Source organism: Euprymna scolopes, chromosome 46 (assembly GCF_053919585.1).
Source record: "Euprymna scolopes isolate OS-2025 chromosome 46, ASM5391958v1, whole genome shotgun sequence".
Classification (NCBI taxonomy): Eukaryota; Metazoa; Mollusca; class Cephalopoda; order Sepiida; family Sepiolidae; genus Euprymna; species Euprymna scolopes.
Window position 1 is genome coordinate 152,479,142 of NC_136527.1, and position 24,275 is coordinate 152,503,416.

The 24,275-nt window shown below is 32.0% G+C and overlaps 1 non-coding gene across 1 annotated transcript; it reads left to right on the forward strand.

Moving 5' to 3' along the window:
* The first annotated feature begins 635 nt into the window (after positions 1–635).
* LOC145271562 (U1 spliceosomal RNA) lies at positions 636–798 on the forward strand. Its single transcript, XR_013865972.1, has one exon. It is a non-coding gene; the product is annotated as a U1 spliceosomal RNA (small nuclear RNA).
* The last annotated feature ends 23,477 nt before the right edge of the window (positions 799–24,275 follow it).

A 24,275-nucleotide genomic window follows, 5' to 3' on the forward strand; every position in this document is an offset into this window, starting at 1 on the left:
ATTTTTTATTTTTATTTATTTTTTTGTTTTACGAAGGAAAATCAAATTTTAATGAGATCGATCAGGTAACGGCCATCTTTTTTTCGCTTAGGAGAAAGGAACGCCAGGAGAAGATAACTCCAATCATCGCTTAGTTTGTCAAATTTTGACGAGATTATTTTGTTTTGAAACATGAGCAGAAAAAATGCTTAGATATATATTTTTCACTTATTTTACAGAATTTCTGTGTTTTTTAAAATCATTTTTTCATTTTGTCATTTGTATAAAGCCACCCCTCCTCGTGTCCCTAAATAGCCAAATGGCGGTGATAGATCGATTACAATAAAAGTTGATTTCCTCTATAAAAAAAGTACTTGATCAAATTAAGTTACTTTTTTTCAGAAAACTTCATTCCATAACGGGTACGTACAATATAATTTTAGTTCCGTTAAGAATTGAGTTATTTTGTGAAAATGTTGGTACGTTTAAATGATAGTAAATTATTTGTTATGAATTGTTGTTATTAGTGAATGAAATGTTGTGATATACTGATATTGGTGAGAATTATGTGGAGGTATTTTAGCTTTTTTATTGGTGTTTGTTGTTGGTTAGTATAGGAGTGTGATATAAAAACAGTGGTGCGCGCATATAAAAATATACTTACCTGATGTACGGGTAACGGTGATCATTAAGGTCGTTCCCCCAGAGCGAGGCCCATCCATTGCACTGCGGTTGGGTTGACCTTTGCGATCGTCCCAAATGTGGATGACTCGGACATGCTATTTCTAAGTGTGGGGTCTGCGTTCGCGCTCACCCCGATAATACAATCAAAATCAGAAATCCTTCCCTACTACTTCCAAGTACATCTCACTCGTAGGTTTGTACTCCCTCCGCTTAATCTCTGTAATACCAAGAAATAGGCAATTTCTCTAGACCAGTTTATGATCCACTTCAATTCCAACGTTCTGATTGTATCTAATTTACATGTAAATGTAATCAACGTTTAATCGTGAGGAATTAGTCTAGCTGTCGCCTACAGCTACTGAAAGTGTCTTCTTTCGATATACAGTGTGGACATAAGCCCTGTTACAAAATTTCTGAACTATTTCTTATGATAATATTAAAATTAATTTAATATTTAATTGTCATTATATGATAATGTAATGTATGATGTCTAATTTTTTTAGAAACAAAAGATGTTAATTTTTAAACAATGTTTAATTGGAGAGAAGATTAACCATAGAGCAACACGAGAATGACGTACGGCACAAGAAATATTCAAGTTGGGGGGAAAAAACTCAAAATCAACAAAATGCTTATAAAAAGGACGATTACTTATTACCTGGAAACTTCGTTGATCAAAGATAGACACCGTCCCAACACCTTAGGAACACCTAAACTTATCAAAAAAACTTAGGGAAAAATCAGGCGAAATCCAAAAATATTTATGAGACAAATGGCGAACAAAGCACATACCTCACCAAGGACGATGTGAAGGATATGTCGAAGTGACCTATTAATGTCATCTTATAAGCTCCAAAAGCGACATTTCTCTCCGCACCCACAATTGCAAAGAAACTCATCAGAAATCGACTCTTGTTAAACCTTATTATCAGACAAGGCACGCTCAATAACATCATCTTCACAGATGAAAAGTTATTCTCACTTCAACATCCCACAAGCATCAAAATGAAAATGTCCTTGTGAGAATACCTGATAATGCCGGAAAGATTTTCAAAATGAAGAAATAATCATCAGTGATGGTCTGAGCAGCCATTTCTGAAAGAGGGAAATCTCCATCAATTTTTTTAAAATGCCAATAGACTATTTTTTTTCTTGTTCTTAACAAAGAACGTTACATTGAGGACATTTTTAAAAGTGAATTGACCCGATTGTATAATTCTGTATTTGCTGATTGCAAGATGGTGCGAAACCGCTTAAGTAACACAGACAACTTTAGTCCTGGATCAGCAAACAAGAATGACCTCATCACGTGATCTTAACGTTCTTGATTATTCTTTGTGGTCAATCATGGAGAGTGAATCCTTCTATACTTCTTGTACCAATATTAAAGTTCTTAAAATAAAATTGAACAAATGATGAGATAAAATGACATTAGATGTTATGTGTGCTGCTATAGATAATTTCACCTAAAAGATTTTCCCCTATTTTTCTCAATATCTATTTTCCTACTACTCCTCTCTCTCTCTCTCTCTCTCTCTCTCTATATATATATATATATATATATATATATATATATATATATATATATATATATATATATATATATATATATATATATATATATATATGTCATACTCATATTGCTCTGTCTAAACATTGAACACTCTTTGGTTGACACATCTGGGTTTTGTTTAAACAATTCTACCAATAATAATAATAATAATAATAATAATAATAATAATAATAATAATATATATATATATATATATATATATATATATATATATATATATATATATCCTTACTCTCTACCGCGCTTGATCTGTTACTTACTTTTTTTTTCGAAATCTCTGTCTTCCTCTGTTACTTCACCCCTTCTTCTATTTCTCCTTTCTTTCTCTCTCTCTTTCTCTCTCTCTCTCTCTCTCTCTCTCTCTATCTATCTCTCTCTATCTCTCTCTCTCATTTACCTAATATATCTTTTTTCATTCTATCTTTATCCCTCTCTCTTTTCTAATTCTGCCTCTCTCCTAATCTCATTCTCTCTTCCTCGAAACTACTCTTCCTTCCACTCACTCCCAAATTCCTCATTTATTCTAATTCTCTTAGAACTATTCTCCATTCCACCCATTTCTCAACCCCTCGTTTTTTTTTTTTGTTCGATTTTTTTCTTCCGCATCTGTTTATTTCTTCCTTTGTCATCCACCTCTCATCATGTGGTAATCACAAAGTGGGTGCTCATTTTACGTTACATTATTATAGAAAAGTGATCCCCCACTTTTTTTAAAAACTAACATTTCTTCATATCTTGGAAACTACTCATTTGCCGTAATTTCAAACGTTATTTTCGTTTTTAGCCCCCGAAAACCTTATTAATTGTTAATTTTAAAGGAATTTTCAAGGGTGATTATTCATATATACCGTTGTTTTCTTTGCTCATTTAAACTATAAGTACGCCGATATAATTCATAAGTTATTTTTTTTTGTTTGAAGAACTTCTGCTCCAGAATACATAATTTCCCCTTATTTTCAACGCCGATGCCCGGTAGAAGAGGGGTATGGGGCTAGAGATAAATAATTAAAACTAATGTCCTCATTTACTTGCATAGCCACGAGGGCAGAATTAGTCAGACACAAGGCCAATTTTCCCATATGTCAAAATCCACCATCTCATACATTATTTGCTTCTTTTTTGTTTATAAAATTGTCCAGGATTTATTGTAATGATACCATAGCAAGTGTATTTAATTGCCTGCGAAACAGATTTTCTTCATAATTCATTTAATATAAAATATAATAATTTTTTTTACCATATATGATATCACTAGGCACTACCTAAAGTCACCACAGAATTACCCCCACGATGTAACTTTATTATAAATTAATATTATCAATATAACTTTTGTACCATTTAAAAGAAGGGCAAAGTAAACCAGTAATAATTTTTAATAAAATTTTCATCGTACGAAACTAATGAAATTGCGAGACGAAAATCGTGTTTACATAATTGGCGTATATTTTAATTTTAATGAATTAGACATACAAAATATAAATTTACAAAAGATATCGTTCACCCCCACCAAAAAAACAAACATTTTGTTTACATTGGGGGGAGGTCGGCGGGGGAAGGGCGAGTGTGCAGCAAAGTCCCGTGCGAAAGCGCGGATATCTTTCCTAGTAAATGGATACGTTTGCAGTGTTTTTAGTTAATGTATAATGTTCATATTTACAATGCCTCACCATGGGACAGAGTTAGACACCAAGGTTGTTTTTTAACGTGGAGAAAAGGAACACAAATAAAACTTGTCTCAGTCGTGAAGGATTTCTCCTCCACTGACAGAGAACAAGAAATTGAAGTGCACTCCCACTGCACTGCCAGACTGCAGCATCTGAAGAATAGATACTACACTGTGAGCTTGTCCCGAAGGCGAAAAACATGTAATGTTGAACGCTGTTGGAGAACAAGAAAAGCTTACCGCAATGTCTTTGAAGACTCGATAATCGCTTCAAAATAAGAAATAAAACAAAATATTGGTAGAAAACCACTCAATAAATGTTACTGTGAAATTTGTTGAGCGGAAATCTTAAGTTCAACCGAATCAGTTTCAAGTTTCATAATGTAATGATTATAGTTTACTTTCTTGTAATTTCTTGTAATTATACTAACTTCGCGTTTTTTGTTGTTGTTTTTATTATAAGGATTATATTATATTATATTATATTATATTATATTATATAGTGAATTATTTAGACTACTATTCTCATTTTGGATGTTAACGGTAGTTTGACTAATTAAAATAATAATGAAATGTTCAGTTTTTTTGGGTTTTTTTTTTAATAAATCTGATTTTTATGTTTTCATGTATTTTAATTTTTAATGAATTAGGCATACAAAATAGAAATTTACAAAAGATATCGAAAACAAGCTTTAATCATTGACAAATATAATCCGAACTTGATAGGAAAACAATTCGATACGTTTTAATAATAAACAGACATTTTTACACGAGGAACAAAATAATGATTTCACCGTGTTATTACGATGACCTTAACTTCTTTGTTCTTTAGCAGTTGATTTTCTATTTAAATAATTTCACGTTTAAATCGTGTTTTTCCTCTTTTAATTTTGATTCTTTTATATTTTCATATATTTTACTTATTAATGAATTTGACACACAAAACAAAAGTTGTATCAATTTATTAAAGAAATTCTAACAAATTTTCTGTTTGGAACAAAAAAGAACAAAGAATTCAACCCGATTTTTTTTCGTATTGAAACTGGAATGAAAGGTAAGTTTTTAAATATTTTTTGTTTACATTTCTTATCCGATTTTTTTTAATAACCTTAAATATTAAATTATGTTTATTCATTTCATTTTTTATTTATTTATTTATTTATTTATTTTTTTTTTTTTTGCAATGCAATAAAAATATTCATTCTATATGATTTATAAGAAACATGAATATAAAGTATGATTTTCCAATTTATTTGGTTTAATTACTGGGATAAAAGATAAGTGTGTGTGTTTTTTTTTATTTGTATTACTGTACGCATAGATTCGAAAAAGTTATCAAAAAAAAAAAATATAACAAATAAATGTTATCAAAGGCAAGATAAGTTACTTTCCTACCTAGTTGGATACTTTTCTAGTGTTTTTATTTAATTTAACATGTTTATTCAGCGCGAAAAACAGTGTTTACCGATGTATTGGAAAATGTTTAATGGTTTCAGACTCTCTCTTACACACGGTAAGTTTGAGAAAAGGAGTTAAAAATTTTTAAAAGATATACAAAATACTATTAAAACCCACCGAATATGTGTCAGCCTATGTCATGGTAACATATATTGAGCGAGTTTCTAACAGTATTTTGTATATATTTTTTTTATTTTTAACTCCTTTTCTCAAACTTACCGTGTGAAAGACAGAGTCGGACGCCATTAAAAATTTTCCAATACATCGGTAAACACTGTATGTTTTTCGAGCTGAATACACATGTTACATTAAATTAAAACACTAGAAAATTATCGAGTTAGGTAGAAAAGTAACTTATCTTGCCTTTGATAACATTTATTTGTTATATATTTGTTGGTTGACAACGTTTTCGAATCTATGTGTACAGTAATACAAATCCATCTATTCTTACAAAGAAAATAATTGTGTGATTTCTGAGAACCGTAAACACAATAATTCAATTCGAAGAAAACTGATAATAAAATAATAATAATAATAATAATAATAATAATAATGATACTAATAATAATGATAATAATAATAATGATAATAATAATGATAATAATAATAATGATTATAATAATAATGATGATAATAATAATGATGATAATAATAATGATGATTATAATGATAATAATAATAATAATGATAATAATAATGATAATAATAATAATGATAATAATGATAATAATAATAATGATGATACTAATAATAATAATAATGATAATGATAATAATAATAACAATAATAATAATGATGATGATGATAATAATAATAATAATAATAATAATAATAATAATAATAATAATAATTTCCGGTATTTAATTGTTAAATGATTATCCACTTATGGTTGTATTCTATTTTTTAAAATCGTATTTTTAAGTTAAATTCGAATTTTACCAGATCGTATTTTTATTAAATTATTAGGTGGAAGTACAGAATAGTTACAAAACACTCTCTCCATGTAAAGAATGGCTTTCTGAATAATAAGGTTGTTATTTCAGTATGGTAACATAAGTGCACAAGTACCTAATTATTTTAACATAATTTTTGTTTTCTGTCTACACTTATCTGTTATGTCGCTAGAGAGTTTCGTTTTATTTTTGTATGTTTTATCCCATATTTAAGATTTTAAAATGGGGATAACTTTCTTTTATAAAGTTTACATAAAATGATCAAATATTTATTAATTATCAGTAACTGAATGTAGAAAAATGTAACCCAGCGTTATTTGCTCTCTAAAAAATAAATAAATAAAATAAAAATTAAGTAATTTTGGCTACTACGTTTCAACAATTAAAAAAAAAGTATCGTTCAAAGACACGACAAATAATAATAAATATTTAAGATTTCAGGACGTGGAATCACTTTTCTATATAAATTTAACATAAAATAAGCATCGATTTAATGACCAGTTAGCAGGCAATAATACCTGTAATCATTTGAAGTTTTCAATTTTTTGTTGAATGGGGAAGAGATGGGTGGCTCATATCATTTTTATTTGTTTATTTATTTATTTATTTTTGCTTTCTTACGTTTTTTGTGTTGGTTTTTTTTCTAATAGTTTTAGTTTTTATTTTTTTCAAATAGTTATTTGGAATTCCCCTTAACAAATTATTTAACCAAAGATACGTAAAATATGGTTGGACATAACAAAACTGTTCAAAAATGTTAATTTTATGGTTTTCTACCAGTACTTTAATTAAGTATCGATTTTTTAGCAATTATCGTGACATATAAGATGCCTGTTTTATATCACCCAATTTTATTTCTTCTAACATAAGACACGGTACATATTTTTTAAAAGTAAATAAATGCTTAAAATAACTGAAAACACAAAAACCTCATCCAAGTAGGTAGAAGAATTTATTATGTTGCCTTTAATAACACTCATTTGCTATAGATTTGTTGTTTTTTTGCCCAGTTTTTCATTTTTGTGTTGACTACAAAATGCACTTTTTAAATTTATTAAATTGTTAGATGAATGTACAAATTATTTAGTAAGAACTCCCTTCCCCAAGTTAAGAATTAGCTTTCTAAATAATTGTGTTATCTATACTATAAATCTCACCTGTTTGTTTAAATTTGTGCGCGTATGTATGTTTGTATGCCTAAAAATTTTGTCAGAGTCGACGCATTTTCACGAGCTCGGTATCATTGTGAAGCTTGATGTCTTGGATACCAAATATCGAAAAATTGGCCTAATACATTAATTTCTTCATCCTCAACTGTTTTCTACAAAGATGGATCGATTTTTTTGCGAGTCACTTTTGCAATCCATCATATCGGTTGGATTGACTTTGAATAATTTTAACATTCTGAACTTCCGGTCACGTCATGGAATAGTGTTAAGACGTCAGATATTCTTTCACTTTCTTTTCCGCCTTTACGGGCTGCGGGTTTAAGCTTACCTGCCTACTACCACTTTTTTTTTTGCTCAAAACACACCTTGAAAACCCCGGGCAATGCTGGGCATCCAGGCTAGTATTTAATAAAGAGGGGTGGGTTTTTTATAAATTTAAAACAGGACAAAAAATAGAATGTATGAGTAAAAAATACCACTCTTTGAATTTAAAATTGAAATAAAAAAATACTCTCATTCTCATTTTTATAAAAAACAAACAAAAAATAAGGTGACACTTTCTTTATATCAAATATAAATTTGAATATTAAAATATAAGAAAGCCAACAACAATATTTTTATGGTGTTTTTATTTATTAAATTGGTAGGTTGAAATACAAACTAGTTAACAACACATGAACTCTTATCCCTTCTTAAGAAATGTAAGAAAGCAAAAACACATATGGGCACCTCCCCAATAATTGTTGCAAATATTGAAAACTGTGACCGATTATATGTCTGATTGACTGCCAACTGGCAATGAAGTAGGTGCTCATTTTATGTTGTATTTATATAGTTTGTTGGTTGTTTTTATTTTACTGCATATCAACCTTTTTCAGGTTATGTAATGCCGAATCTAGTTATTTTGAGGAACGATTTTTAATGGAGTATATATATATATATATATATATATATATATATATATATATATATATATATATATATATATATATATATTAAGTCAGATTCTATTTAACCCATAGTTGGGACCCTAACAGGTACTACCACTCCGGGTCAAAGTGGACCTGGGAGCAATGGCAATTAAAGGGTGGCTCCACACTCCCTAAGGTCCGCAAGGTGGGGCCTCACCATCGGATATAGTTTTAGGTCATATCCAGGATCTATTTATGTAGGAATTTAATAATTACAGAACTTCAACGCGTTATAAACCACACATAAAATAGCAACCCCTGAAAATTGTTTTGTAACTCTGTCTAATCTAATTACTATACTTACTATTATTACATAAACATTAAAAGGTGTTGATGAGACATAAATAACCGAGTTGTCAAAACTGTTCCTGTCAGATTAGGGCTGGTGGATCAGAAAGAAAATGTCTGTAAAATCCATCACTCAAACCCATCTCATTTTAAGGGCAAGTCGATTTATCAGGTGAAGTGGTACACATTCTATACACATAATGTTCACATTTCCTCTGAACAACTCATATTCCAATGATTTGTTTACAAAGGAGTCACCACTTATCAAGGCCCAGAAGTCACTCAAGGATAAGGGTTAATAAGTGTACAGTGATCAATGGGACAATGACGTAGTAATTGTTAGTAATGGAAATTTTTTAAATTGGATTACTTAAGGGCAACAAAAACTTGTTTACATTGGACTTGAAGACGACCATATTATAGTTAGCCGGAAAGCAGGCTAATGGAAGAGAGTTCCACAGGTTCTAAGAATCTACGTTTAGGTTGATGCACAGATAAAAAGTGGGGGAAATTATTATAACGTCATACCAATGAAGCTAGCGTCCGATAAACTACTTGAAAAATTGTTAGCAGCAACTCAGAACTGTCTCAATACATTGTCCATATACATGCTTTATAAACATTAGTTGTGAAAACCTTCAAACTGTTGAACATAAGGGAAAAAGTCACTAGAAAAAGTTGAATCACATAATCCACTCTTTTAGTCGCTATTTAGTTATCTTTTACCTCTTTGACATTACAGATCCATAGACCAGTTGAGAATGGAATCAACTATGAGTAGACTGTCAACCAACTGCTTTGTTTTCTAGAATAGTAGTTGGTCTGCCAAACCTAAATGGCATTCAGTACGCATGCGCCTACCTTTTTATCGTTTTGCTAATCAAGTACCTTGTCATATTACACAATCATATTTTAGTACTCTTACTGTGATTTGCTTACCTTTTACCTTCGACTAAGATAAAAAGGTATTGTTGAATTGTTGTGTGGGTGTGTTGATGCTTGAATTATAGCAGAGACGTTTAGATGAACAAATGATTTATTAATATATATATACATACAGAAAAGATATACACATGTTAACTAGCCCGTGTCTGAGCGAGAAGTGAGGTTCTTGTATGCATATGCCAAGGGTCCACAGCTATCGCGCGTATGAAAGTAGTTCTATAGTATTACTACAGGTACCAGCTGCCAATGCTTTAACTAACTTTAGTTTTTTATTACTTATATCAAGAGTTTTGTGCTTGTTATGTAGTGACTTTCACATGAACAAGCTAACTTACTCTTACTTTAATCAATTCAATCAACTGACATGATTTCTAAAAACCAAATAAGGAGAATATATTGTTACAATCAACTTAGAAACATATGAAAAAATATTAAGATAATAGTACATTGTTACAATTATCTAAGAAATATATTCAAAAATTATATTCTTTAAATAATAGAAATGAGATCATAAAAGATAAAACATTAAAAGTCTAATAAGATAAACGATTATTGTTACAAATAATTTTATGTTAAGCTGAATTGGAGATAAGATGGATAGTATTCCTGTAAAATATTATCTGTTAATAATAGGACAAATTGAGAAATATATAAATAGAAAATGTAGGTGTCCAAAAGGTGGATACGTTTAATTCATCTAAAATCAATTTCCTATCTTTACATCATCAACGCTCTCATCCTCATCTCGCATCAAGTGAAATGGATGGCTCTCATCTAGAGGAGGTTCCATGTTCTGATAAGCTTCTGGGATTGACCTTTACTCCTGACCTGAAATGGAACACGTACATCAAGTCTGTTGCCAAGGTCGCTGGAAAAATGATAGGATGCTTCCACTGCTCCAGAAAATATCACGGCTGATGCAATTCTGTATCTATATAAAATCCAAGTACGTTCAAGGATGGAGTACTGCTGCCACATCTAGGCAAGAGCTGCTAAAAAAAGTCTATCCTGCCTTGACAGAGTACGAAGTAGACTTTGTGGCTTAGTAGGAGCTGCCTTTTCTCTTCCCTGCAACCTCTTTCTCACAGAAGAGACGGTGCGAGCCTGTCTTTGTTTTATCGTTATTTACATGGCAAGTGCTCGTCTGAGCTCCAGTGTCTGGTCCCCGTCGCCAATCTCTCACGATAAACACCCGTCTAGCTGAAACCACTGTCAAAAATTTTTCCTCACTCTTTATTTGTACCTAAAGCAAAAAGTAGATTCCATGAACAAAGCTTCTTTCTTAGAACTCCGTGCCTGTGGAACTCTGTTCGTCTGCCTGCTTCCCACCTGACTACAAGCTGGATGTCTTCAAGTCCAACGTAAAAAATTTTTTGATGAACCGCCCCCTTAAGTAGATACTTTATTAAATCTCAACACTAACGTACTTTACATGCAATAACCCTTATCCCTGAGTGGCTTCCGGGCCTTGATAAATGGTGACCACCTTGTAAAAAAAAGAAAAAAAGAAATATATGAAAAAAGAATTTTTAAGATAATAGTACATTGTTATAATCATTTAAGAAATTTAAAAATAATAGAAATGAAATCGTTAAAGATAAAACATTAAAAGTCTAAAAAGATAAACGATTGTAGTTACAAATAAATTTATCTTAAGCTGCATTGGAGGTATGATGGATATTACTCCTATAAAACATTAATTTTAGTTAATAGGATTTGACAAATTGAGAAATATATAAACAGAAAATATAGGTGTTCCAACCCTAACCTGTCCCAAGGAAAGAAAATGTCAGCATCATTCTACATGCCTTAGTTGTATTGAATACTTAAATAAAAAGGTTGATATAAATTTTATAATCTTTTCATAGAATTTTAAATATTCAATCTTACCAATGTTTACATAACTAGCAGTCAACATGCTTATAAGTTAAACGCATGTGATTTAAATAGTTTACGTTCATATGAATTAGGGGTGTACAGATATTTATAAATAAAACATTCAAGGTGGTGTTTCTGTTAAAGTTTGAAAGTTCAATCCTAGGTGTTAGCGATCGAAATAGAACTGCGGATCACTCAGGACCTCTATCCAGTCAGAGGTTGATTTTACACTGTCGATATTTGCTACAGAGCGATGAAACTTCCATGTCATGAATTCATAAATTATCGTAGCAGCGCGATTTGTGGTACCATCTGATCCATTCGGGTGGAATAAAATAACAGGAGGCGTCACTTTTGGAACGTCACTCGTACATTCGTTTTATAATTAAGTAAATTGAAGGCCCGTCGAAAAAAAAAAACAAGAATACGACGCGATTTGTTTATTAATTTTTAAAATCGCTTCAAGCATATCTATAGAAAAAAAAATGATATTTTAAAGCAATTAAAAAAAAGGCGACAAACATATATGCAAGCATGGGAACATTCATTGAATAGAAACTAATTAAATGCTGTATTAATTATTAAATAGAATTCCAATTAATAACAAATTAAAACAGATATTTATAGATAAAACATTCAAAACAATTACTATAAATTTATCAATATACATTCTATTAAATTTCTTGTAAAACAGTCATAGGTGTGTAACATTTTTGCCATATGACAGAGGAATTTAGTGAGGCTCTTTTTAAACGTTGTCCAAATGTGGGCTTTGTAGAATACTCTCGGTTAAATTAACATTTATTTATTGATATTTAAAGACAACTGAAGAATTAACACCTATTCAAGTTAAGCGACTTTACAAACCTTTTATATTCAGGTGGATTAGTGGTGAATGGATACATTTTCTCAAACAAATCTTATATGAAATAAAAGAATTGAGAAATTGACAAATATATAAGATAAAAATCAAACGCTATAAAAATACAAAATAAAAATGTATAAAATTTTGTTATAGCGTTTTTAATAAATAAATTATAAGTATGAACTCGAAGGCAAAAATGTGGCTTTGCTAAATACTTTTGATAGAATTATTGCAATTTATTCTCATTGTGACTATAAGATACGTATACATATATTGGATATATAATTTACATTAATATTCATATATATATATATATATATATATATATATATATATAAACTTTACAACGTTTAAACTATAGATAAGATACTACAATATATAATACTAAAAATACAATATATATTATATTTTTAGTAATGTATATATATATGCATATATGAAATAATATATATATATATATACACACTATTATGAAATACAATATATATATATATATATATATATATATATATATATATATATATGTGTCCAAACATCATTAATTCATTACCCACTCAGCATCAGCCATATAGCATAATAGTGAGAAAACTTAACTGTCATTTGGGCGGTCGCGTTTCGGTCCTGGTTTGAGACAGTTGCCTGTCTGGCTCCACTGATGAGCTGTAAAGCAGCGAAACAGAACTGTATGTGGATGACTATATATATATATATATATATATATATATATATATATATATACATATATATATAGTGTATTTTAGTATTCTATAGTGTAGTATTTTATATATAAGTTTAAACATTTTATTCCTCACTAGGATTTAATCATAACAATGTTACATCTAATTTCAACTATATCTTAAACAAAAGCTGTACCAACTTGCTCGGTGTCAAGTTAGAACATATTTGGTCCCTTTTCTTACATGTCTCATATTATTAGTTATATTAAATGAATGTAGAGGTTGTAAGTTTAATCCAATGATATTGACAAAAAATAAGAGAATCCTACTATCTCAGTGCGAATGTTAAAAATATTGAATTATTTTATATTTTTACAGATGTTCCTGATTGAATGTTACTAATCAATTTAAATGGAGTATTTTTTCCTTAAACATTACAAGCATTAATTTTTTTGGACGATTACCGCAACATTTTTGGGAGGATTTCTTATACTGAGACTATTAACAATTTTTTGGAACGTGTGATATCATGACACATGTTAAAGGTAATATATTTTGTTCTGAAATATGTTTACTGTTCAAATACATCAAAAGGTAACAGGAGATGGAAACTATGAAAAAAATTATATGGCTTTTAAAAAGGCAATATTTTTGACAGTACTGGAAACTACAAAACTTTAATAGAAATATGAATTCAAAATTGTGAAATTTTTGTTTTAATAAATACACGATAGTGAAAAAATGAGTAAGAACACAAAGCCACATTATTGTAAAGTGTGTGGTTTTTCCTTTTCTCCCAAATCACAGTTAAGAATACATATGAGAACTCACACTGGGGAGAAGCCATATTCTTGTGAAGTGTGTGAATATTCTTGCTCTGAAAAATCATCTTTAGTGAGACATATTAGAAGGCACACTGGGGAAAAGCCACATTCTTGTGAAGTGTGCGGATATTCTTGTTCTGAAAAATCAAATTTAGTCAAACATATGAGACGTCACACTGGGGAAAAGCCACATACTTGTGAAGTATGCGGCCATTCTTTTTCTGAAAAATCAAATTTAGTGACACATATGAGAACTCACACTGGGGAAAAGCCATATACTTGTAAAATGTGTGGATATTCTTGTTCTGAAAAATCCAAGGTGGTAATTCATATTAGGACTCACACTGGAGAAAAGCCATACTCGTGTGAAGTGTGTGAATATACTTCTTCTCATAAATCATGTTTAGTAAAACATATGAGAACTCACACTAGGAAAAACTACATACTTGTGAAGTGTGTGGATATTCTTGTTCCTTAAAAACATCGCTAGGTGCACATATGCGAACACACCCTTGTGAAAATCCATATTCCTGTGAAGTGTGTGAATATTCTTGTTCTGAAAAATCACAATTAGCGAAACATAAGAGAACTCACACCGGGGAAATACCACATTCTTGTGAGGTGTGTGGATATACTTGTTCGACAAAATCAAACTTAGTGAGACATATTAGAACTCACACCGGCGAAAAGCCACATACTTGTAAAGTGTGTGGCTTTTCTTGTTCTAGAAAATCAGATTTAGTGAGTCATATGAGAACTCACACTGGGGAAAAACCACATTTTTGTGAAGTGTGTGGATATACTTGTTCTACAAAATCAACCTTAATGAACCATATGAGAACTAATACTGGGGAAAAGCCACATTCTTGTCACCTGTGTGACTATTCTGCTTCTCAAAAACAACATTTAGTGGAACATATGAAAACTCACACTGGAGAAAAACCATATTCTTGTGAAGTGTGTGGACATGCTTTTTCTCAAAAATCCGCATTAGTTATACATATGAGAACTCACACTGGAGAAAAGCCATACTCTTGTAAAGTGTGTGGGTTTTCTTATTCTGAAAAATCCACATTAGTGATACATATGAGAACTCATACTGGGGAAAAGCCACATTCTTGTGCCGTGTGTGGATATTCTTGTTCTGACAAATCAAACTTAGTGAGGCATATTAGAACTCATACCAGGGTAAAACCTAACTAATATTCCTGGTAAACCAAGTGGAAAAGAGATCCAGGCAATTGCACTTAAGGGAATAGCGAGGATGCTGGGGGGGGGAGCTCTCGGTTGGTTTCAGTAAAAAGCAAGGCAAAGGAAGAAAATTAAAACTAAAAGGGAAAATATGAAAAACTAAAGTATCAAAGACAAAAGAACAGAACAGCACACCGGAGGGGATCTTTTGTCATTTTTTATCCTGAAAAAGCCAACAGGATACCATTACCGCCACAATCACCTAGAATACCACCACCATCAGTTGTACTACCAGAAGCAGATGATGAACAGTTAGCTTTGGAGGAGGAGCTCAGCAACACAATTGAGGAGGTGAGGTGTATGAAAATGAAGGACAGACCACGTTTGTCCAAGATCCAAGCAGCTGGAAGAGCAAAGACTGTTATAGCCAAAGTTAACATCGCTCTCAAGAGGCTAATTCCAACAACAGTAATGCTCACAGAACTCAACCATATCACATATGCAGACATATGAGAACGCACACAGCAAGCATACCCGGTGAACCAAGTGCAAGTGAAATACAAACGATTGCATTGGAAGGGACGGCTAGAATTCTGAAAAGATCTCTTGGTTGGACTCACTAAAATAGGGGTAAATGTCAGACATCTGGTTGGATGTCCCATCCCCTAGAAGAAAAAGTTTAAGAAAAATGAAAACAAAAAAAGAGAATCTACATCTGATGAACAATTAGCTTTGGAGGAGGAGCTCAGCAACACAACTGAGGAGGTGAGGTGTATGAGAATGAAGGACAGACCACGTTTGTCCAAGATCCAAGCAGCTGGAAGAGCAAAGACTGTTATAGCCAAAGTCACCATCGCTCTCAAGAGGCTAATACCAACAACAGTAACGCTCACAGAACTCCCCATATCACATATGCAGCTGTGCTCAACATTGACAGAAAAATTAACTGCCGAACATTCAACAACAAACATCAAATATGGCCCAGAGACTCCAGACACATACCTCACTGGAAGATCAAATTGCAAAAACAACTAAAAGCCAGATCCCTCGGTGCAGGGTCGATTTAAATCACTATCAGAAAACTTTGTACCAAATGCTACCATGAGAACATTGTAGGGTTGCATAATACAGCAAGGGAGTTGGAGTGAAAATACCATCACCTGCCCAGAAGATTAGAAACCGAGAGAAAAGATCAACTCCCAGATTTAAAACAGGCGGTTTTAAACAAACTAAAGGACATTTTACAGGCAGTTTATAAGGGTCACCATTACTGTAGATAGTCCACTTGTAGAGGAAGACCTGGAAAACTACTGGGGGCCTATATTTGAAACAGAAAGCAAATACAATCAAGAAGTCTACTAGATTGAAGATACTATTAGGCTCAACTAAACCAGTCATAACTCCCGTTTACATCAAAAGGAAAACTGGCACAATTCTTCAAACACAAAGCACCTGGCATCGACAATGTCCAAAACTTCTGGCTGAAACAATTGATCGCACTCCATCACCACTGCAGTGATTGCTTTAGCAGGAATCTAAGAGGTGAAGAAACGACACCACACTGGCTGACAGAGGGTTATACCAACCTAAGACCAAGGAAACACGACGCCCAAATAAATACAGGTCAATATGCTGTCTAACAGCCATCTACAAGCTTTTAACTTGTCTGGTAGCCGACGATATAAATGACCACCTATCTTCTGGGACCTACCTTCAAAGAGAGCAGACAAGGTGCAGAAGAAAATGCTTCAGTACCAAAGACCAGTTATTGATAAACAATAGATTGATAGCTGTATGCTAGCTTTGACACTGATCTGCACCAGATTCTGGAGGTAATACACACCATCTTCAATCTTATCGAAATGAAATTTGACCTGGATAAATGTGTCAAACTCAGTGCTGGGAAGAAGACCCACACTGAAAACATGCACAGAAGAGTACGATCCTTATAAATACGTTGGCACAGAGGAAAACGAGAACATATAGCATGCCAGGGAGAAGATTAGTAAAGAATATGTGAAAAAGATATGTAAAACACAGCTTATGAATAAAAATGAAATTACTGCCGTCAACCACTTCCCATGCCAGTAATAACATATAGTTTTATTGTCATTGGATGAACACAAAAATACATCAACCGGCTAGATGTCAAGACGCGGAAGCTACTAACGATTCATAGAATAATATATAGAAATAAATGTCTAACAAGACTGTATTTGCCCAGGGGAGAAGGAGGACTAGGGCTCTCAGAGATCAGCTACCAACATAGGCCATCGATAGTGAGAACATCAACAGATAAGACTGAAACACATAACAAGCCTGCCACAGAAATAGCAAGGAAGAGCTGGCAGAAATATGCCAAAACCTTCCAAAAGAGGAACCTTGAAAAATGGGACAAACATTAGCAAATTATTTTCTGAATACCTAGAAAAAGAAGGTTCCTTGGACTTGCTTGAGAGATGATCCCTCCACCACGATCATAAAAGGGTTATAATGGCTGCTCGAGACCAGTAATTGATGACCAATGCATTCAAGAAGAGGGCAGGTCTCACTAATGATTCCAAATGTAGATTCTGCCACACAGAATTGGAAAATGTGAGTCATCGGTTATCAAGTTGCAAGGTTCTTTTGGGGGATGGCTATTACACAGCGAGATATGATAAAGTATTAAGTTCGTCCACTGGACAATTTGTAAAGAATAAAACATTCCATGTAGCAGCAAATCCTAGGAACATCAACCTGAAAGAACAGTTGAAAATGACTTATATACCATACGTTACGACCATGTTATCCCTACGGCCACCTATCTTGACAATGGCGGTGTAAAACCTTACATAGTTATATGGAATAAGTCAGAGAGAGTTGCAACCTTGGTTGAAGTCAGTGTCCCTTATGATATAGATCTGAATGGAGATGAAAATGAGAAACAGCAAATATCAAGATCTCATGTATGATATGAAAAGAAACTGGAATTTAAGGGAGATATCAATCATACCAGTTATTATAGATGCTACAGGGCTCTATAGGAAGAACTTGAACTCTTATGTAACTAATATTCCTGGTGAATCAAGTGCAAAAGTGATCAAGACAATTGCACTTAAGGGAACAACGAGGATACGAAATAGAGTTTCAATAAAAAGCAGGGCAACGTTGGCAGCTGGTTTGGCTTCCCCATACTCAGCGTTACAATCGTCAAAGAAAGAATCTTTTTTAAAAAGAGAGAGAAAAACTTGAATCTCTGTTAGACACTAGCCCCATGTGCCTAAGCTCTCTCTATAGATTCTCAGAATATCTGACATGACGACACCTGATTAGAAATAAACCCTGATGAAATATGACGAGTTCACATCCTTTAGCAATAAAGGACAGCTGTGAATGGGAATTAAAAGCCGTGTACAATGAGGAAATCATAAAAATAAATGATACAAAACACAAAAGAATACCGACAGGCTTGTGTCCAGGATTAAAAGAGACCCTCAAATCGTTCATACACCAGGCATGAAGAGGCAAACGATGATGTAAATCTTTAGTCTGGAAGTGGCTCTTCATCCATAACAGTAGGTAAGCAAGGTAAGCCATCAGGCATTCGTAACAAAAAGGAAGAAAGTATACAAGTCTGATGCTGAAAAAGGGTACTACTTGTTTGCAATCACAAATAGTGTGAGTTTGAAAAGTGGAGAAAAACATTAAATAAAATTCGAGAAATTAAAAGAAACTGACCTGAGAAAAATAAAAGCTACACTAGTTCCTATCTTCGATCACTAGTTATGCAGATGATATGACACTATATGATAGAAGAACAACATGTTTTAAAAATGCAGTCCTAAAGAAGGAAGAAAAGAACTACCTTCCTATTAAGGAAGAGGAAAACACTCGTAGAGGGGAATCCAGGTTTACTCGGAAAGAAAAGTAGATACTGGTTTGGGCACTAAAGGGAAATATTCTTCTATTTCTGTCCAGGAAAAAGAACTGTCCCATTTTCAAAAATAAGAGCCCAGCCGCACAACAGCAAGGTGTTTAATGCGGATGAGATTAAACACGTAACAGAAGTCTTATTTAAAAAAAAAACACTACACTAAAATAAATTATAAACATTTCCGCCCTAAATCAATGCACAACATTGAATGACCCTTCTACAAGCAAAAACACATAAAAAACACAAATAACCATTAACTGGACCTCTGTTCTTTACCAACAAGTGAAGCGCCAGCACCACTCCCCGAGGAAATGCCAGATGTTGAGGAGTACTGGAAGGTGTAAGACGATTGAAGAGACCAAACTTGCCTTAAATACAAACCACGGGAGCAACAAATGTTTAATGTTGCACTCGATAGACACATTCCGTATAACCCACCCTTCACAGAGTTAATCAGTTATCATTGTCCTCAGAACCGTACATTGTTAAGAAAGCAATTCCAACTTTCCAAAAACAACAAAGGTCAGAAATAAAAAGCCAAATTTCACGCTGAAACCAAACAATTCAAACCAGTTGAACCTGTGCATAAACATTTGCCAAATGAATAAATAGAAATGAAAATAAGGATAGAGCAAAGTCAGACAAAATACAAGATTATGCTACCGAAAGTTAAAAAGGCAGAAAATAACGGTATAAAAGCCGCCAGAAAAACAAGCACTGAAGAATTATTGGATACCTCTCTTTGAAAATGAGGTGACCTATAAAGAAAGACTAAATGGATCCAAAATGTTACTAAAAGCAACGATTACAAACCAGAAATTCCAGGACGAGAGATAACCACTGGAATAATGAAACAAAAGCTTAATAGATTCCATAATTTCAAAACAACTATTACCAAAACATATGGTTGAAACAAGCTCTTCACTGTAACTATCCAGAAATAAATATACTTGAATACAAAGTAAACTTTTAAGAAAGAAATATACTTGTCCTAATAAAAATATATTTGAACTTACACAGACACTTTGAAAGACCAATATGTTGCTAAACTTTTTAGATAAACTATATGAAATGTGTTTTTGCCTTTTTAACTAATAAATATTAGTCATCCACATAATAAAACATTGCATAGAAAGTAAATTATTAATAAATAAATATTCTTGTTGTGGTAGGAACAATCGTATTAATAAAAAAGTTTGAAATTATACAGAATTGTTGCAAGACGAAGATAAACTATTTTATATGTAATGTGTGTTTTGCTTTTTTCAACTAATAAATAACATAATAACACATTGCATAGAAATTCTATCATGAAATTTGTTGTTTATATTATTTCCTCTGCCGTAAACAATCTTTTTTAAAGACAAGTGTTCATCAATTTATTCATATTTACATTTCTTTAATTTCAAACTTCACAATAAAATTGTTTACTTGATTTTTACTGAACTCTGAATAAAGTATATGAATATGAACTTGAAATAAAACTTTAATAACTTTACTAAAAAAATATTTACTTAATGAACTCTGAATAAAGTGACAATATGAACTCTAATAAAATATATTTACTTGATTTTTTAATGAACTCTGAATAAAGTTAATATATGAACTTTAATAAAAATTGTTTACTTGATTTTTTATGAACTCTGAATAAAGTAACTATATGAATGTTAATAAAAATTGTTTACTTGATTTTTAAATGAACTCTGAATAAAGTTAATATATGAACTTTAATAAAAATTGTTTACTTGATTTTTAATGAACTCAATAAATTTACTATATGAACTTTAATAAAAAATGTTTAAGACTGTTCATAATAAACATGTAAAACATATTCTACACTTTTCACAAACGATTATTTTTAAATCCATTAAAATATGTGACTTTTGTTTTAGTAATTAAACCCGGAACAGATACATTGCATATAATTCAAATCTTGAATAGTTATTGACAAATAATCATTTTTATGAAAATCAATGGTTTATAAAAATAAATAGTTATTGACAATTAATCATTTTTATTAAAATCAGATCTTTATCATCCATTTTTATGAAAATCAAGTGTTTGTAAAAATAGATAGTTATTGACAAATAATCATTTATATTAAAATCAAATATTCATAAAAATTCATAGGTATTGATAAAATCATTTTATTGGAAATCAAGTGCTTATATAAAATTGATAGTTATTGATAAATAATTTTTTATGAAAATAAGTGTTTCTTAAAATCGATACTTATTGATAGATAATAATTTTATACATTAAGTTTTATAAAAATAAAAGTCATTAATAATCATTTTTAGGAAAATCAATTGTTCATATAAATTGATATTTATTAATAAATAATTATTTTTAGGAAAATCAGTTGTTCATATAAATTGATATTTATTAATAAATAATTATTTTTATGAAAATCAAGTTTCATATGTATTTCTTTTGCATTTTTCTCTGCAAAAAATAATGATTATATTACGACTTAAAGTCTTCATTTCGAAATATATGAAAGTAGATGCTAATAAACTAGATGCGGAAGATGTATAACCCCCCACAGAGTAGATTTATAAATAAACACGATATTCTCCTATTAACAGAAAACAATAAGGAAATAGCTGAGTTCACTTTCAGTTGAATTGGCCAATGGATTGTAGGATATGTGGGGTGTGAGTCGGTATTCACAAATTCGTAGTCAGAATCCGTCGATATTAGAAATCATTGTTGCAAGTGTAGGGATATCAATAAGTCCAAACTTGTAGAGTATCACTGGGACTGTTAAAGATAAATTACACGAGATCTCCGACTTATAGAAGAGTTCTACCGAGTCACATCCACATTCATATAAATTTAAAAGGCGTGAATAACTTTGGAAAAATAATGACATTCGAATAAGAACTCGAGATCCTTGTATTAGAATAAAACTAACAACATTTAAAAACATGTTTAATAAAAAGTAATTCAAATCATTTCACCGTCAACGTTTTTGCAATAATGAGGCGTTGCGTATACGTAATAGATATAAATATGAATATGTGTGGCCATTGAAACAGGTGAATCGATAACACTGCAGGGCATTGGAGGAAAATACTATGTTGATTAGGGTTATTATCAAGTCCAGAAAGTTGGGAGTGAGGGCAGGGATCGAGGGAGTAAAGTAGTGGTCGCAAAGAGTCATAGCTTAGTATTATTCATCTATAAAGGCAGAAAAAAAGAGCAAGCTTTAACAAACAAACAAGTAACATGAGATTTTTGTGGAAAAACTTAAAATATTGGAAAGTTCTAAGGAAGAATTAAGGATTAATAATTCTGAAATTATCTAAAGTCTAGGGAATTATGGAAATTATTTATAATTTTTTTTTACACGGTGGTCACCACTTATCAAGGCCCGGAAGCCACTCAGGGATAAGGGTTATTGCAAGTAAAGTGTGAAGATTTATTGAAGTGTTCATTAGACATAATCTTTGCTAATGTGTGTCTCGAAGAAAAGACAAAAAGTTCATGATTAGGAATTTTTATGTTGAGACGTGAAAATTTCTGGTATTTAAGTGATATGCACGTGTGTGTGTGCACGCGCGTGTGTGTATGTGCGTTGCGTGCGTGCGTGTGGTGTGTGTGTGTGTGTGTGTGTGTGTGTGTCCGACTGATATTAAAATAGAATAGGCATCATGATTATGAGTTTTTAGGGAGAGAAGGAACACGTGGTTCTTTTCTGGGAGGAAAATAAAACCATTACGTGTTTAATGATACGAAAATAGCAGTTTGAGATAACAGGCTTTTCAAGAAGAATAAATCTCATTAGATTTGATAATTTTTTTTATATTGAGAATTTAAGGTGCAGAACACGCAGGAAATCCTGTTATGTAATTTAACGTCTTGTACGCTTGTAGAGTTTCTTTGCTCCAGGAAACCCTGTTATGTAATTTAACGTCCTGTACGGACAGTTTTTTAGCTCCAGGTTAAGCTGAAGAAACCTAAAGAGAAACTGGTTTGATTTTCGCGGGCAAAACCTTATATACGAATATTCTAGAATGTTCAAGATTATTTGTTGTATTGCTACATGTGAAGCGCAACGCAATTCCTTTTATTGTATGTGTGCGAATGGGCAAGTTACGACGTTGTATCTTTATGCGTACTTCAAACGTGTGCATGTTGAAAACGGTGATTGCTTTAAATATCTCTGTTAAAGATTTATACAAGTGTCAAACTATAGGATCTCTACGCTTCCAAGTCAGCATTGTGTGAAGATATCAGTTTCAATCCTACCCAAGAAGGCCAAAGGATTAATGGGTCAAAACGTGGTGAGACAACAACTATGGAAAGCAGTAATTGGTGTGGATACAAACGTTATAACACTGCGCATTCATGTCTGGTCGTGCTTAATCGCCTAAAAAAGGTCAGAGGATGAGTTGGGCGAAACAACACCTATGTGTAATACTCACCAGAGAAGCAAGCGTCCTCGTTTTTGTGCATTGTGTGGATGTGCGTGCGAGCGGTGGCATGACGGTGGACTTGCCGCAGGGAAGTGTTGGGTGGGAAAAGAAAAAAAGATGGCGCCTCGTGTTTTATAAACTGTGGTCTCATGAGATCACGAGAAAACAGAGGGCACAAATGAGGCAGGTGAAAAACTGCGTAAAAGCAAGCAAGTTTATAGCCACGAGGCTATTGTGTTACTATGACGAGCGTTGGTGACGATTGAAGTTGAATTCGATACATGGTAACATAAGTCTGTAAAAAAGTGATTAAACAAATTATGAAACTACATCTGAAATGATTAAAATATATAATTTATTGTCTTCGTTTAAATCTTTTTTTAAAATTTTTTTTTGACTGACTTCACCGTTTGTACAATTCCTTCCTCTTTTTATTTTAGTTATTTATGTGAAATATTCGGCTATCCTGACGCTCCGCACTTCTTTATTTACATTGAAAGTGACGTCACAAAAATCTTATAATACGGATGGCTACAATTGTAAAAATAAATTGTTTTATTTTTCTTTCATTTTGAGCTCCTTAAAGTAAGTAAAAAATAATTTGTTTTAGCGAATTTTTTTTGTTTTTAATCTCCCATTTGTTATTTTGGTATTTTAGCGGAGAATCTAACATTTCTTTTCATTTTGAGAATTTGTTTTAGTTTTTAAGTACTAACACAGCGGAGAATTTAACTTTTTTTTTCTCCCATTTCTTATTTTGAGCGGAGAATTTATGTTATTTTCATTTTGAGCTCTTTTTCCGATCGGGCGTTACCTTTTA